General features: G+C 43.2%; 1 protein-coding gene across 1 annotated transcript in view; it reads left to right on the top strand.

Annotated features, from left to right (window-relative positions):
• The window catches only part of LOC146798751 (uncharacterized), a 189425-nt gene extending 184263 nt beyond the window's left edge, over window positions 1–5162 (top strand). The window contains exons 3-4 of the transcript XR_014968755.1: window positions 3928–4164; window positions 4564–5162. The gene's annotated coding sequence lies outside the window, so the exon portion shown is untranslated. The remainder of the gene's footprint in view (window positions 1–3927; window positions 4165–4563) is intronic.
• Window positions 5163–12545: the final 7383 nt, after the last annotated feature.

The raw sequence follows: 12545 nt of genomic DNA, 5'->3' as shown, positions 1-12545 counted from the left end.
TTGCCTGGAGGTACTGAAATACCTGCTTGATGGGTGAATTGGAAAACAAAATGTGTACAGCGACTGTGTGTTTACGAATGTGGTCTTTTTATACCATACTGCCTGTGTTTTGAAAGAATATAAGCAATGGGCACTGAAACGGGTCCCTTCCGGGCCCTGTAGTCATGGCCTTACCTTTTCATGCAAAAGCACTCACTAATTTCAGAATAATGAGTGTAAAAGGAAAAAGGTAACCATGACTGAGAGGGAGGGAGACGGGGAGAGGGAGGGAGACGGAGAGGGAGGGAGAGAGGGGAAGAGGGGGAGAGGGGGATGGAGGGAGGGACACGGAGAGGGAGGGAGACGGAGAGAGAGAGGGAGGGAGAGAAGGAGGGAGACAGGGAGGGAGGGAGATAGAGGGGGGAGACAGCGAGGGGGATACAGAGAGGGAGACAGAGAGGGGGGAGACAGAGGGAGACTGAGAGGGAGGGAGAGAGAGAGGGGGAGAGAGAGGGAGGGAGACAGGGAGGGAGCCAGAGGAGGGAGGGAGACAGAGAGGGGGAGACGGAGGGAGACGGAGGGAGAGGGAGGGAGACAGAGGGAGAGGGAGGGAGACGGAGGACGGAGGGAGACGGAGGAGGGAGGGAGACTGAGGAGGGAGGGAGGGAGGGAGAGAGAGAGAGGGAGAGAGAGAGATATGTGTATGCCGGGTCCGGTGGCTCAGTGGACGAAGGCGTCCGCTGCAGGGACCTGTGTTCCACCTCATGGTCACAGTTTTTTTTTGTTGCTCTAGCCCCGCCCCCTCCCCCAATGACCCCGCCCCCAAGGTGCGGCCCTCGGCCACAAACCACACTGTAAATTTGGCCCCCAAGGGAAAGTTTGTGAGTACCCCTGCCTTACTATTACGTACCTGTAACCTTTGTTTTTTAGTGAATTTCACCATTTTGTAAATCTACATTTTACTACGGTTTGACCCCTGCTTTCAATTCACTAAAATACATTTTCACATGTTTACAAATACATTTTAATCACATATTTTTTCTTATTATATATATTTCAAAACTCGGGGGCTCATATACAAGCCCTGTGTGCCACCAGAAAGTCACTTTTTGTGATGTCCCAGTGGCACACAGGGCTCAGCCATATCTACAAGGCCATGTAACGCTACACTGCATGCCTTTTCATGTCCTTGTAGATATGAAGTGAGGCAACGCAGTGCAAGCATCTGCATTGCCTCACACTACGATGGGGAGGCGTACCATAGGCTTTACTGTGGGTGTTCCCACATAACACCCATGGCATTTGACACATTGCCAGATTTACAACAAGTTGTAAACCTGGGAATGCGTCAAAAACCTACGCCTTCCCAGGGAAGGTGTGGAGGAGGGGCAATGAGGGGAAATAACATTATTTCTCGCTTTTTCCTCTTTCTATGTGCACTGCATTCAGAAAGCCTCCTGCAGTATACACACACACATGCACTATGAAAGGTCCAGGCACGCGAAACTGTGAGGTCATTACTGTTTATAGCAACTTGGAAGGTGATGGATCCTGTTTTTATTTGCTTACATTAGGGCCCATGACACTCATGTTGCACCACTGCTGCTCAGGCCCTCCAGTGTTCAGGGGCGAGTGTCTGCATATGCCACCTCTGCGTTCAATGGTGTCATGATATCTTACAGATTAATTTTGCACTATTTTCTCCAATGTAAATAAAGAGTACGTTTTTCACTTCGCTAATGTTCGACTGACAAGTCATTACCCATGTGGAGAAACCTGTAGCCTTGTGCATCGTTGTCCCCCAGAAGGACTTAGCAGCACCCTTCCATACTGCTTCCTGCGGAAGAGTCCAGCAAAGTACAAAACCTAGCGATCTCCAATACTTTTTTCCATAGGAATCCAGGTGTGGCCCATAATTAAGGCCACAGGGGCTCCACCCTCCTCCCTTCTCCAAAGCATTATGAGTGTCTGTCAGGATGAGCAAAGGCCAGCCTAACAAACACTCATGTTGCCAAGGGCATGCACTTTAAATGTGTTGTTGAGCAGGAGCATGGCAGGCTAAGCCAAGCTTCGCCAGACTAAAGATTTCACATCCCAAAGGGTGTGACTTCATTAGGCCACCAAAGCCCTGTGAGGTCCTCCCTCCTCATGACGAGGGTGCGCATCACTGACAGACTAAGACCTTGGAGCTTCAGGTTTTAGCCTTGGAGTGCCCAGGGCTGACTGTCTATCAATGACACCTCATCTCAGGGAGTGATAGGGACAGCAACCCTCACTGACCCCATCCCACTCTGTCAGGCATATTGGGGAAGGTACTCCTCTCACTGATTGACCTATGACAAGGGTCAGCCTATGGGAGGAGGCAATATTATCACTCAAGGAAGCCTCCAGCAATCTCTGAAGCCTTTTTTCCGTCCCACTGTCATTACCAAAGCCCAGTGTTTTTTTTTAATGTTGGGTGCATGCATGTGAGATTGTGTGTGTGTTGTGAATGGGTATGTGCATGTGCTTGTGATTGGTGGGTGTATGTTTGTGCTTGTGAATGGATGGGTGCGAGTGAGTGGGTGTGCAAGTGTATAGGTGGGTGTCAGTGAGTGTACATGTGCATGGGTGAATGTGAGCATGTGTGTGCATTTGAAAGCGATCATATGTGCGCCTGTGCCTGCCCCACTGCTCACCACTGGAGTAATCACACTAGCAGCAGAGGCATAGATATCAACAGTGCAACAAGCACTGTGCCTCTAGGCCCTGAGGAGTGAGGGGCTCACTTTACCCCACCTAATGGCTATTATATACTATCAAACCAGGGAATAGGGGCCTGATTGCCTCCCTTGAATTAGGTCACTCTACTTAGCACCCCCTTTATTCTGCTTCCCTTTCCTCTCTAAAATATAGTCTCTCAGCATCCATTACCCTATCACACTTTTTTCAACGCCACCACCGGTGTTTCTGTCAGAACTGCTCCTGTGGACCCTCAGCACCACTCTCCAGTTCTCTTTACCATTTATCTTACCCTCCTCATACCCACCATCACCATCCACACAAGTAAAATGCCTTCCATTATTCAGGACCACTTAGTTATACTAAAAACTTGCCTCACCCACAAAAAAAGTTTAATCTCCATTGATTTGAATTGGTTCACCCTCTAAATAGGGTTGTCACCTGTGTTGTTTTAATGCATTTACTGAATAAACTGAGTATGTTTTTTTTTACCTTCCATGCCCCGCTTTTCCTACCTCCCTTTCTCTTACCTGTTTCCACTCCCTTCTACCTATTGGCCAATGGGCAACACCCCCGAATGTTTTATGTCCGAGGGTTCTGAGGTTTGACAGTTGGGGATGACAGTTTGTATTATTATTATTATTATGTGTGAGGCGCTGAGCGTCGGCGGTGAAATAAATACACTCCTTACAAGAAAAGAAGTTTACTGCGCCTCTTCTTTTATTACCTTAATTATGACATGGTATTTGTGGTAAGGAGTTACGGGACCTGTGGGGTGCGGTGTTCTTTATAGCATCTCATGCTTTGCCCGTTAATTGCCGTCTGCGCTGGACTTCTACTTCCCGAGGCAAAGCGAGAGTGTGCAGTGAGTGCTCTGCGCGCTGGATTCCCAGGCTACAGCTGGTGAGTGGGCTTGCTGGTGGGCGTTCTGGATGTTTGGCACGCCTTGTAGGCGGAGACTGGAAACGGTGTTCTCACAAAATGAGTGAACTGCCCAGCGTTGCAAGCGTCGTTTGGGGAGTTTGGCAGCCATTTTGTAGGACAGTTTTACCTATAAGATTTAGGCATTTCAGCTAACCGGCAGCCATTTTAAGCTCTGCTTATTCGACTTTGGTTTACCTCAGTGAGAGTGGTACATTCAAAGCCAGTTGAAAGAAAGTTAATATAAATATTTAATTACAAGAGGTGCTATTATAAAGAGTGTCTTCTCTTTCTTTTCCTATGTAGTAAGCAACTAAAGTGATAACATGCAGTTAGACCCACCTTTAAAATTCTTACAAACAAAAGGTGATCCACCAATACCTTGGAAGAGAAGGAAGGTGGAGAGTCAAACGTATTTGATGGCAATTGATGACAGTAGAATGCCAACTGAGAGGAAAACCAGTATCCTATTGCATTCTTTGGGATCCAAAGGACAAGAAGTCTTCAGATCCTTGCCCAAAACTGAAAATGAAGACGAGGCAGGTAAAACAACATTTTGTATACCTCCTCTATTTTGCATGAAATTAATTACGTAATCATTCTAAGAATTAACTTGTACTAATTAGTTTGAAGTGAAAAGTATTAACCAACCCTTACACCTTGATAAACACAAGATACATGTGGGACTAAAATGCTAATTGCATGGCAGAACAACTAAATTAATTAACTGTGGTACGCAAACTAACTTTAGATTGTGGTGAAATAGAGACTTGCATGATTCATGTTGCTTTGCGATGGTTTGTGCTTTCAACAATGCAGAATGGTGAGTATTATTGCTTTAAATTTTGCTACAAGCTAGGAAAATACTAATATACATTGGGATTAAACATTAGAATCTTCATTTCTATATTCTAATTACTGTTATGTCTGTTTTTGCTTAAGTTTGCATTCGGGCCTGCTAGGCCGCAGTACATAAGATGGAGCTCCTGTGAAGCCGCTGTCATGTGAGCGCGATAACTTCTGCACAGAATCTGATGGCTCTGGAGGTCTCCAAGTGACCTCAGCCCTGTACCATCGTGTTCCTTGATAGGAGCATGGAGGGTTGCCAAGTGATGAACGGTGTGAACTACCAAGGGGACAATGAACGAGCTGTACAAGGAGACTTGCTTGTTGTTACCTTGGAACTTTTGCCTGTGAACCGGAGGAGAAGAAATACATTTGCGCTTTGCTATGCCAAGTCTCATGGAAAACCAGTGGGTCATGTGAAACTTTTAAGAAATTGCAAGTTGACCCGGACCGGCCAATTTCCATGGTTTACCTTGGGTTTCTTTGATTTCCGGGAAAGGTTATTTCACCTGATGGTTTGATTATTGCTGTGGGTTGGACAGTTTATCCTGGAGATTGTAGCCAAGACTTTGAATAATCCTCTGTGTGGTCGGAGGGTCGCCAACGTTTGATATTTGGTAAATATAAAGCATTTCTAAATCTATGCTTATGTTCCAAAGATTTGATTTCTTCTTAAAATAAACTGAATTATGTTATATTCTGTAGCGCCTAAATGCTAATGCAGAGCAAATTCATATTACATAAACAAATTTGGATCAATAAGAAATGAGTTTGTGATTCTTTAAATGAGTACTGAAAATTTATCAAATGTTTCCTAAGCTTTAATTGTGTTTTAGCTGGTTCTAAATCACCATCAACCAGTCCAACTAATTGGTCCGTCGACCAAGTGGTGGAGTGCCTTGATGTTGAGGTCAGGATTCTATAGGTGCAGATGTATATAATGTGTATAATGTAAAGAAATTGTTATCCTGATTGGAAAAAAAGGTACTCACATGCCCAGCGCTTTTTCTCCTGTGTACAGATTTGTGTAAGACGAGTGCGTGTTGGTGTTATGGGCCCCACCAATGAATGAGTGTATGGATGAGTTAGTGTGATGACGAGTCTGTGACATAGGGAGAATATGTAAATTTGCCTTTTCCGCTGGAGCAGTTTTCTTGGTAGCAGAGGATGGTTATTATTGACTAGTTTGGTGATTAGTAATGGCTATTTTACTAGTTTAGTGTTTATAAATATTCAAAGGTTTATGTCTAACACTTGATGTTGAGTTTGTGTTGCGTTTTATGGTGTCAAATGTTCTAAAGGCTTCCGGGAAGTTGGAAGTTGGTTGCCCTGTATGTAGGCAGGGGAAATGTGGGGCAAGTGAAGTCGCACAGCGCATTGTCTGGTTTCAAGGTGGTAACATCGTTGTGTGGTATTGGTAGGGACCGTTTCCTTATGAATGTGTGTGAGTGAAATAGCAATAGGTACTCTTGTGAAACTCTGGCCTTAATTCTCAGGAGCATTGTAGTCTCCACATATGTTTCATCCCCAGAGAAACGGGTCAACCTTTTTGCTTGCTAGAAGGGTATGGTAGAGGAAAGTGCTACTTTATCGGCGAAACTGAATAATTCTGTGGTAGGGTAGAGGTAAGCGCTGCCTACTGGAAAGACAAAATTCTTGTGTAAGTGGACAAAACTATCTCGTTGGTTTAGCGAAACAGGCAATGGATATGTTTTACATTGTTACTAACAGATTTGATTAAAGAAAGCATAAGAAAAGTTTGCCGAAATTATTTGTAAAGGAAGAGTCAGCAGGAGTAGTAAGAAAGGCTTACGTCCGAAAGACCGCGCCGGGATTGGTCAGCTGTACATATACGAAGCTGTCAAGTATTGGTGCGTTAGTGTGAGGCGCGCTGGGATTGAAAAATTACCGGTGTGACGTAGACGTCTAGGATTGGTGCGTTAGTGTGAGTCGCGCTGGGAGCGGAGAATTATCGGTGTGACGTAGACGTCCAGGATTGGTGCGTTAGTGTGAGTCGCACTGGGATTGGACAGAATACGGTGAAACCGCAAAGGAAGTGATTTGCAAAGCATAGTGAGTAAGAACTTTGAAAAAACAAATGATGTACTACGATCCACCTGAGAAAGAGAAAAAATCATGGTTTGGGAAAATTAAAAATCTATTTAAGAATGATAAGCTGATTGTGACCAGGGAAGGACAGATACTTCCTCCACCGAAATCCCCTGCATCTTTTATAGTAGTGAATATGGTTATCATGCATGTATCTGGCTGGAGAATTGGGCAAGGTATACCAAAGAGGATGGAGTACTAGCGTTTCCAGAAAATGGTTCGTTTAGTTTGGCTGTATTACGAAATTTAAGAGAAAGAATGATGAGGTTAGAACCGAAACCCAGACCTACCCAGTTCGAGGCTTTGACTGAGTGGGAAGAAGAGATGTATGAAAGAGAAAGGCATCGGAGTGGAAGAAGATATAATTACATGTTTGGTAGACATTGTGGTCAAGAAAGTCATGATGACAGAATGAGAAGATGGCGGAATGCGAATATGACTGATGGTATGTTTCCTCTGAGAAATGCTGAATAGACGAGTGGCAGGAAATGTACAGAAAAGAGAAATAACACAGGGTCAGAAGGTTATAGACATGGAGTGAGTGAATCAGAAGATGAAGTGCTGGAGGACATGTTCCATAAAAATCCACCCCCATATCAACCTAACTCTAGGTTACTGACGCCGAGTGCGCCGGTAAAAGAAACTGTGATGAATAAAAATTTTGAGCAAACGCCACCTAATTTGGGAAAAATTAATCCATTTAAAGATTCTGAAATGCCACAACCCGTTAGAACTGGAAATTAAAATTCTGCCGAGTTAGCTAGAACTACACTGGAATTAACGGAGAAAATTAGAGAGTTAACTAAGAATATGGAAGCAGTGACTGTACCTGTAACTATAGGGCCGGTGATGCCTGTCTTTGATAAACAGAAAGATAGTGAGCATTGTTTAACAGTTCCTTATAATTGTTGTAGACAGAAGTAAGCGGTTCCGGAGGGAATGAATGGAAAAATATGGCAGGAACATCAGGTTTAAGTACTCCTAAAAATTTAACTGTAAACCAAAGTCCAGCGAGTAAGACACTTATGACAACAAAATCTGCAACTGAAACCCCAGAGAGAATAACAGATAAAATAAGAATTGAGACAACCCCTGTAGGACCCACATCTGAAGAAATAAGTGATTGGTTAAGAAGTTTACAAAGGAAAGATACAGAACCACAACCTTTAGATGAATTAATTGTAGGTACCATTCCAACTGAAAGATTAAAAGCATATCAGGATGAGGAGCTAATGTTCCTCTGCAAAAGTATAACTTGGAGAGTGAGAACTTTGCATGAAAAATTAGAAGAGACAGCAAGTGAAATGGGAATTGATTTTAAGAAAATAAGGTCATTACAAAAACCATATAGAGTAGATTTTTCCGAAAAGGATATTGAAAACTTGAATACTGAAGGAAGGTTGACCCAAATTAAAGAGCTGATTGCCTTGTTGAGGAAATGGGGAGATGTGGATCGGTGGAAAAGTAGATGGTTCCGAAAAAGAGAGGAAACTACAGATAAGGCTTTCTCAGCATTGCCGGTGAGAGAAAAAGAGCCAGTGGTAACAGAATGTCCCATGAGAGAAATCCCAGGAGGAAGTTATGTGCATGTCCCTTGGACTAGACAGGATATTTTGTCGTTTACCAATGATTTCCCAGGGTTAAAAGAAAAACCAGTTGAATGGTACGGACAAGTAGAAAGATTTGTCAAACTGTCAAAAGTGTTGTGGATAGATCTGAATGGTCTTTTTGATATAATTGTACCTGCAGATTTATGGGCAGAATGTAAAATTACAATAGATTGGCCAACGCAAGAGTATCCTAGGGATCCTAAGACGGGAGCCCCTGATGCGGAGGTAATGAAAAAAATGATCAGGTAATTACCTTTTTCAAAAATAAAGTACCTCCAAAAGAGACTGACTGGGTAAAAATTGACAGAACTCACCAAGAGGCTAAAGTATCTGTACATGCATATTATGAGAGGTTATTATTAGCCTTTAAGCAATATAGTGGAGATGAGAAATTAAGGAAATTAAGTGAAAAGGATCTGAGTCATTTTGTGTACAGATTTGTTTATGGTTTAAAGCCTGAGGTCAGTGAAATGATCAAACAAGATACAGTGGATTGGCAGAATAAAAAGATGGATGAGGTGTTACGACATGCAAAATATTTTAGTGATGAAATCGAAGCCAAACAACGCAAACTGAAAGAGAAAGCAATGTGGGCACAGGTTAAGGTAGCTGAACGACAAGAAGCCCAGTTGATCGAACAAGCTAACGGCATGGGCCAAGCTAAACAAAAGCCTAATATTGGAAAAGGAAAAGGACAGGTCAGCATAGAGGAAGCTAAGAAGAAGTGGCCATGTCATAATTGCGGAAAATTAGGGCATTGGAAATCCGAGTGTAAATTGCCACCGAGAGCTAATGATGATAATTCATCATTGAATCCACAGGTGCAGAATGAGGTGAGTTGCCAACCGCTGCGACAGCAGCAGGTTGTAACCCAACAGTGTCAGGTGCCAAAGCCACCTTTTCCACAGCACGTAAATCCTCAGAGATACAGTAATGAGACAGGATTCTACACAGAGGAACAGGTAACAAAGCTACGATGCGCTAGTGCTGTTTCGCAGTATTAGCTGCAACGCGATGAGAGTGAGTCAGAAGAGAGTTATTGACGGTGCCTAGGAGAGGAAGAGGAGTGCGTACTTGGCGCAACTCTAGAGGTAGACCAGACAGGAACCTTTGTGGATGGAAAGGTGAATGAAGAGAACATTACTTTCCTGGTAGATACTGGTGCTACTCGTTCAACTGTTAGATCAGCTGACGTTAAAAATCTTCCTCTCTGGTGAAACAATCCAAGTAATTGGAGTCTCAAACAAACAGATAAAAACGTATCTTACGGATCCGTTAAGGTTAAAATAGGGAAATTCACCGACATGCATCGATTTGTCGTGTGTGACACTAGCCCCGTAAATCTGTTGGGGATTTGTTGTGCAAAATGAATTGCACTATTTTCTGTACCCCTGATGGCATAGCTTTTGAAACTCCTGACAAAGACGTACTGTATAGAATGACAATGGCAAACTTAGAACCTGAAATCACTGAGGCATTTGTTGTATTTGATCCAGAACGATTGCCTCAAGAGTTGAAGAAAACCGTAAAACCCAAAGTATGGGATTTCACAGGAGAGGATATTGGATTGATGAAAAGAGTAGATCCTGTGAAAATAATTGTAAAAGAAGGAGTAAATTACCCGAATATTCCCCAGTATAAACTGACACCAGAAATAAATTGCAGGAGTAACGCCTGTAATTGACAGAAAGATTGAACAAGGAATTCTGAGAGAGATAATGAGTAGTCCATGTAATTCTCCGATCATGGGTTTGAAAAAACCGAATGGGACTTTTAGGATAGTACAAGATTTGAGAAAAGTGAATAAAGTTGTCGCTCCATGCCGTCCCATTGTACTGATCCCTTCGGTAATCCTATATCAGATTCCCCATGATGCAGAATGGTACACAGTCATTGACTTGTGTCATGCTTTCTTTTCTATCCCATTGCACCCTGATAGCCAACAAATTTTTGCGGTTCGGTGAGCGTATTTTGGCATGGTGCCGTATCCCTCAAGGGTATACAGAAAGTTCATCAATATTTAATCAGATTCTAAAGAAATTCCTGGAAGATTTAACAATGCCCGAAAGTTCAGTGCTCGTGCAGTACATCGATGACCTATTGGTGGCATCAAAGACACGAGAGGCATGTGTGGCGGACACAGTTGCACGTTAAATCATTTGGCTGATGGAGGACTCAAAGTATCCCCATTGAAATTACAGTTTTGTCAATAAGAAGTACAATACTTAGGTCATAAGATCGAAAAGGGCCTGAGAAAGGTGACTGTGGACAGGATTAGAATAATAAAAGAAATGAGAGCACCAATGACACAAAGAGAAGTCAGAATGTTTCTTGGGATGGTAGGATATTGTCGCCAGTGGATCAGCAACTTTTCGCTGATTGCAAAACCATTGGTACACTTAACAAAAAGTGATGTAAAAGATCCCCTTGAACTGAATAAAGAAGAGATGAAGGCTTTTAGACGATTGAGAGACAGCTTGTGTGAAGCACCAGCTCTTGGAATGCCTGATTACGAAAAAGAATTTGAGCTCTATTGCAGTGAGAGAGATGGATGTGCACTTTCTGTGTTGGTTCAAAGGCATGGAAGACTGAGACGACCGATTGCCTATTTTTTGGCTGTATTAGATCCTGTAGCTGTAGCTTTGCCTGGTTGTTTGAAAGCTGTGGCAGCCACATATAAAAGTTTGGAATAGACTGAAGGAATTGTGATGGGATATCCTGTGAGAGTGTTTGTGCGCCATGATGTGGCAATCCTTTTGACAAGGAGCAAGACTCAGTTCAAGACGCATAGTCATCTGACCAAATATGAAAAGGTCATTTTGGGTGCTACAAATGTGAGTCTTGTAAGATGCACTAATGTGAACCCATCGATATTACTACCTGCTGCTGTGAATGCGGAAGTGAAGGATAATGTTGATCATGACTTTGGAAGTGCTTGATTTTTGCACCAAACCGCGTCCGGACATAAAAGATGCGCCCCTGAAAGAGAATGACTATGTGATGTTTGTGGATGGGTCATGCTTGCGAACTGAAGAAGGGATTTTGAGTGCTGCATATGCTGTATGTACTGTAGCGGCTGTGTTGGAAGCATCTTGTTTGAGAGGAGTACGATCTGCTCAAGTTGCTGAGTTGTTTGCACTGATTAGAGCATGCAAGTTGGGAAAGAATCTGCGAGTCACTGTGGTTACTGACAGTCAGTATGGGTTTGGAGTGGTGCATGACTTTGGGCAGATTTGGTCCCAAAGAGGTTTCTTGACGTCGAGTGGAACTCCAATCAGAAATGCAGAGATGGTTGGAAAATTACTTGAGGTGATACAGCTGCCTAAACAAATTGCAGTTATAAAATGCGCAGTGCATAAGAAGGGAACTGACTATGTGTCCGCCGGCAATGAGTTTGCCAATGACATAGCACAATATTGTGCGCGAAATCAAAATTCTTTGAACCGTAATCGGGAGAGGGAAATGGAGTCATGTCCCTTGCTTTTTACTAACACTGTGAATACATGGGATGAGGTGAGGCAGTTGCAGGAAGAGGCAGGAGAAGAGGAAAAGAAACAGTGGATAAAATCAGGATGTGCACCATGAGAGGCAGACTGAGTTTGGGTTTATCGCGATGAAAAACCAGTAATGCCTGATAGCATGATCTCTACCATGGCACGGATGTACCATGGGCAGGCTCACATAGGTAGGGATGCCATGATTAGACTCTTCAAACTGACCTGGTATTAATGCAAAGTTTTGGGTTATAGCTGAGAGCCTTTGTCAGAGATGCCTTATATGCCAGCAATATAATCCAGGAAGAAAAACAGTGGTGAGCTTGGGGACCATAGGACGGGAGGGAGGTCTTGTCACTCGAATGCAGCTTGATTTCATTGAAATGTCCCCATGTAACAGGCTAAGATATGTACTGGTGATTGTCTGTCTGTTTTCATGTTGGGTGGAGGCTTACCCGACCAGAAGGAATGATGGAGTTACTGTAGCGAAACTCCTACTGAGAGAGTTCATTCCTAGGTTTGGTTTCCCAGTAACGGTTGAATCAGATAGAGGAACGCATTTCCAAAACAAAATTATAAAATTGATTTGTGAAGCATTGAATGTCCAACAGAAACTGCATTGTGCTTACCGACCAGAAGCTTCTGGAGTGGTGGAGCAGATAAATGGCACCATAAAGAACAGATTGGGAAAAATGTGTTTGGCCACAGGTCTAAAATGGCCAGATGTCTTGCCTCTTGTACTCATGACAATTAGGTCAATTGCTGATAGGAGCACTGGTCTGAGTCCCCATGAAATTATCATGGGTAGAGCAATGAGACATGTTTTCATTTCTGTCAATAAACTACTGCCTATATCTGATGACTT

Source organism: Triturus cristatus, chromosome 9 (assembly GCF_964204655.1).
Source record: "Triturus cristatus chromosome 9, aTriCri1.1, whole genome shotgun sequence".
NCBI classification, from domain to species: Eukaryota; Metazoa; Chordata; class Amphibia; order Caudata; family Salamandridae; genus Triturus; species Triturus cristatus.
Note: the sequence above shows the minus strand (reverse complement) of the source record. Positions and strands in the feature narration are given on the sequence as shown.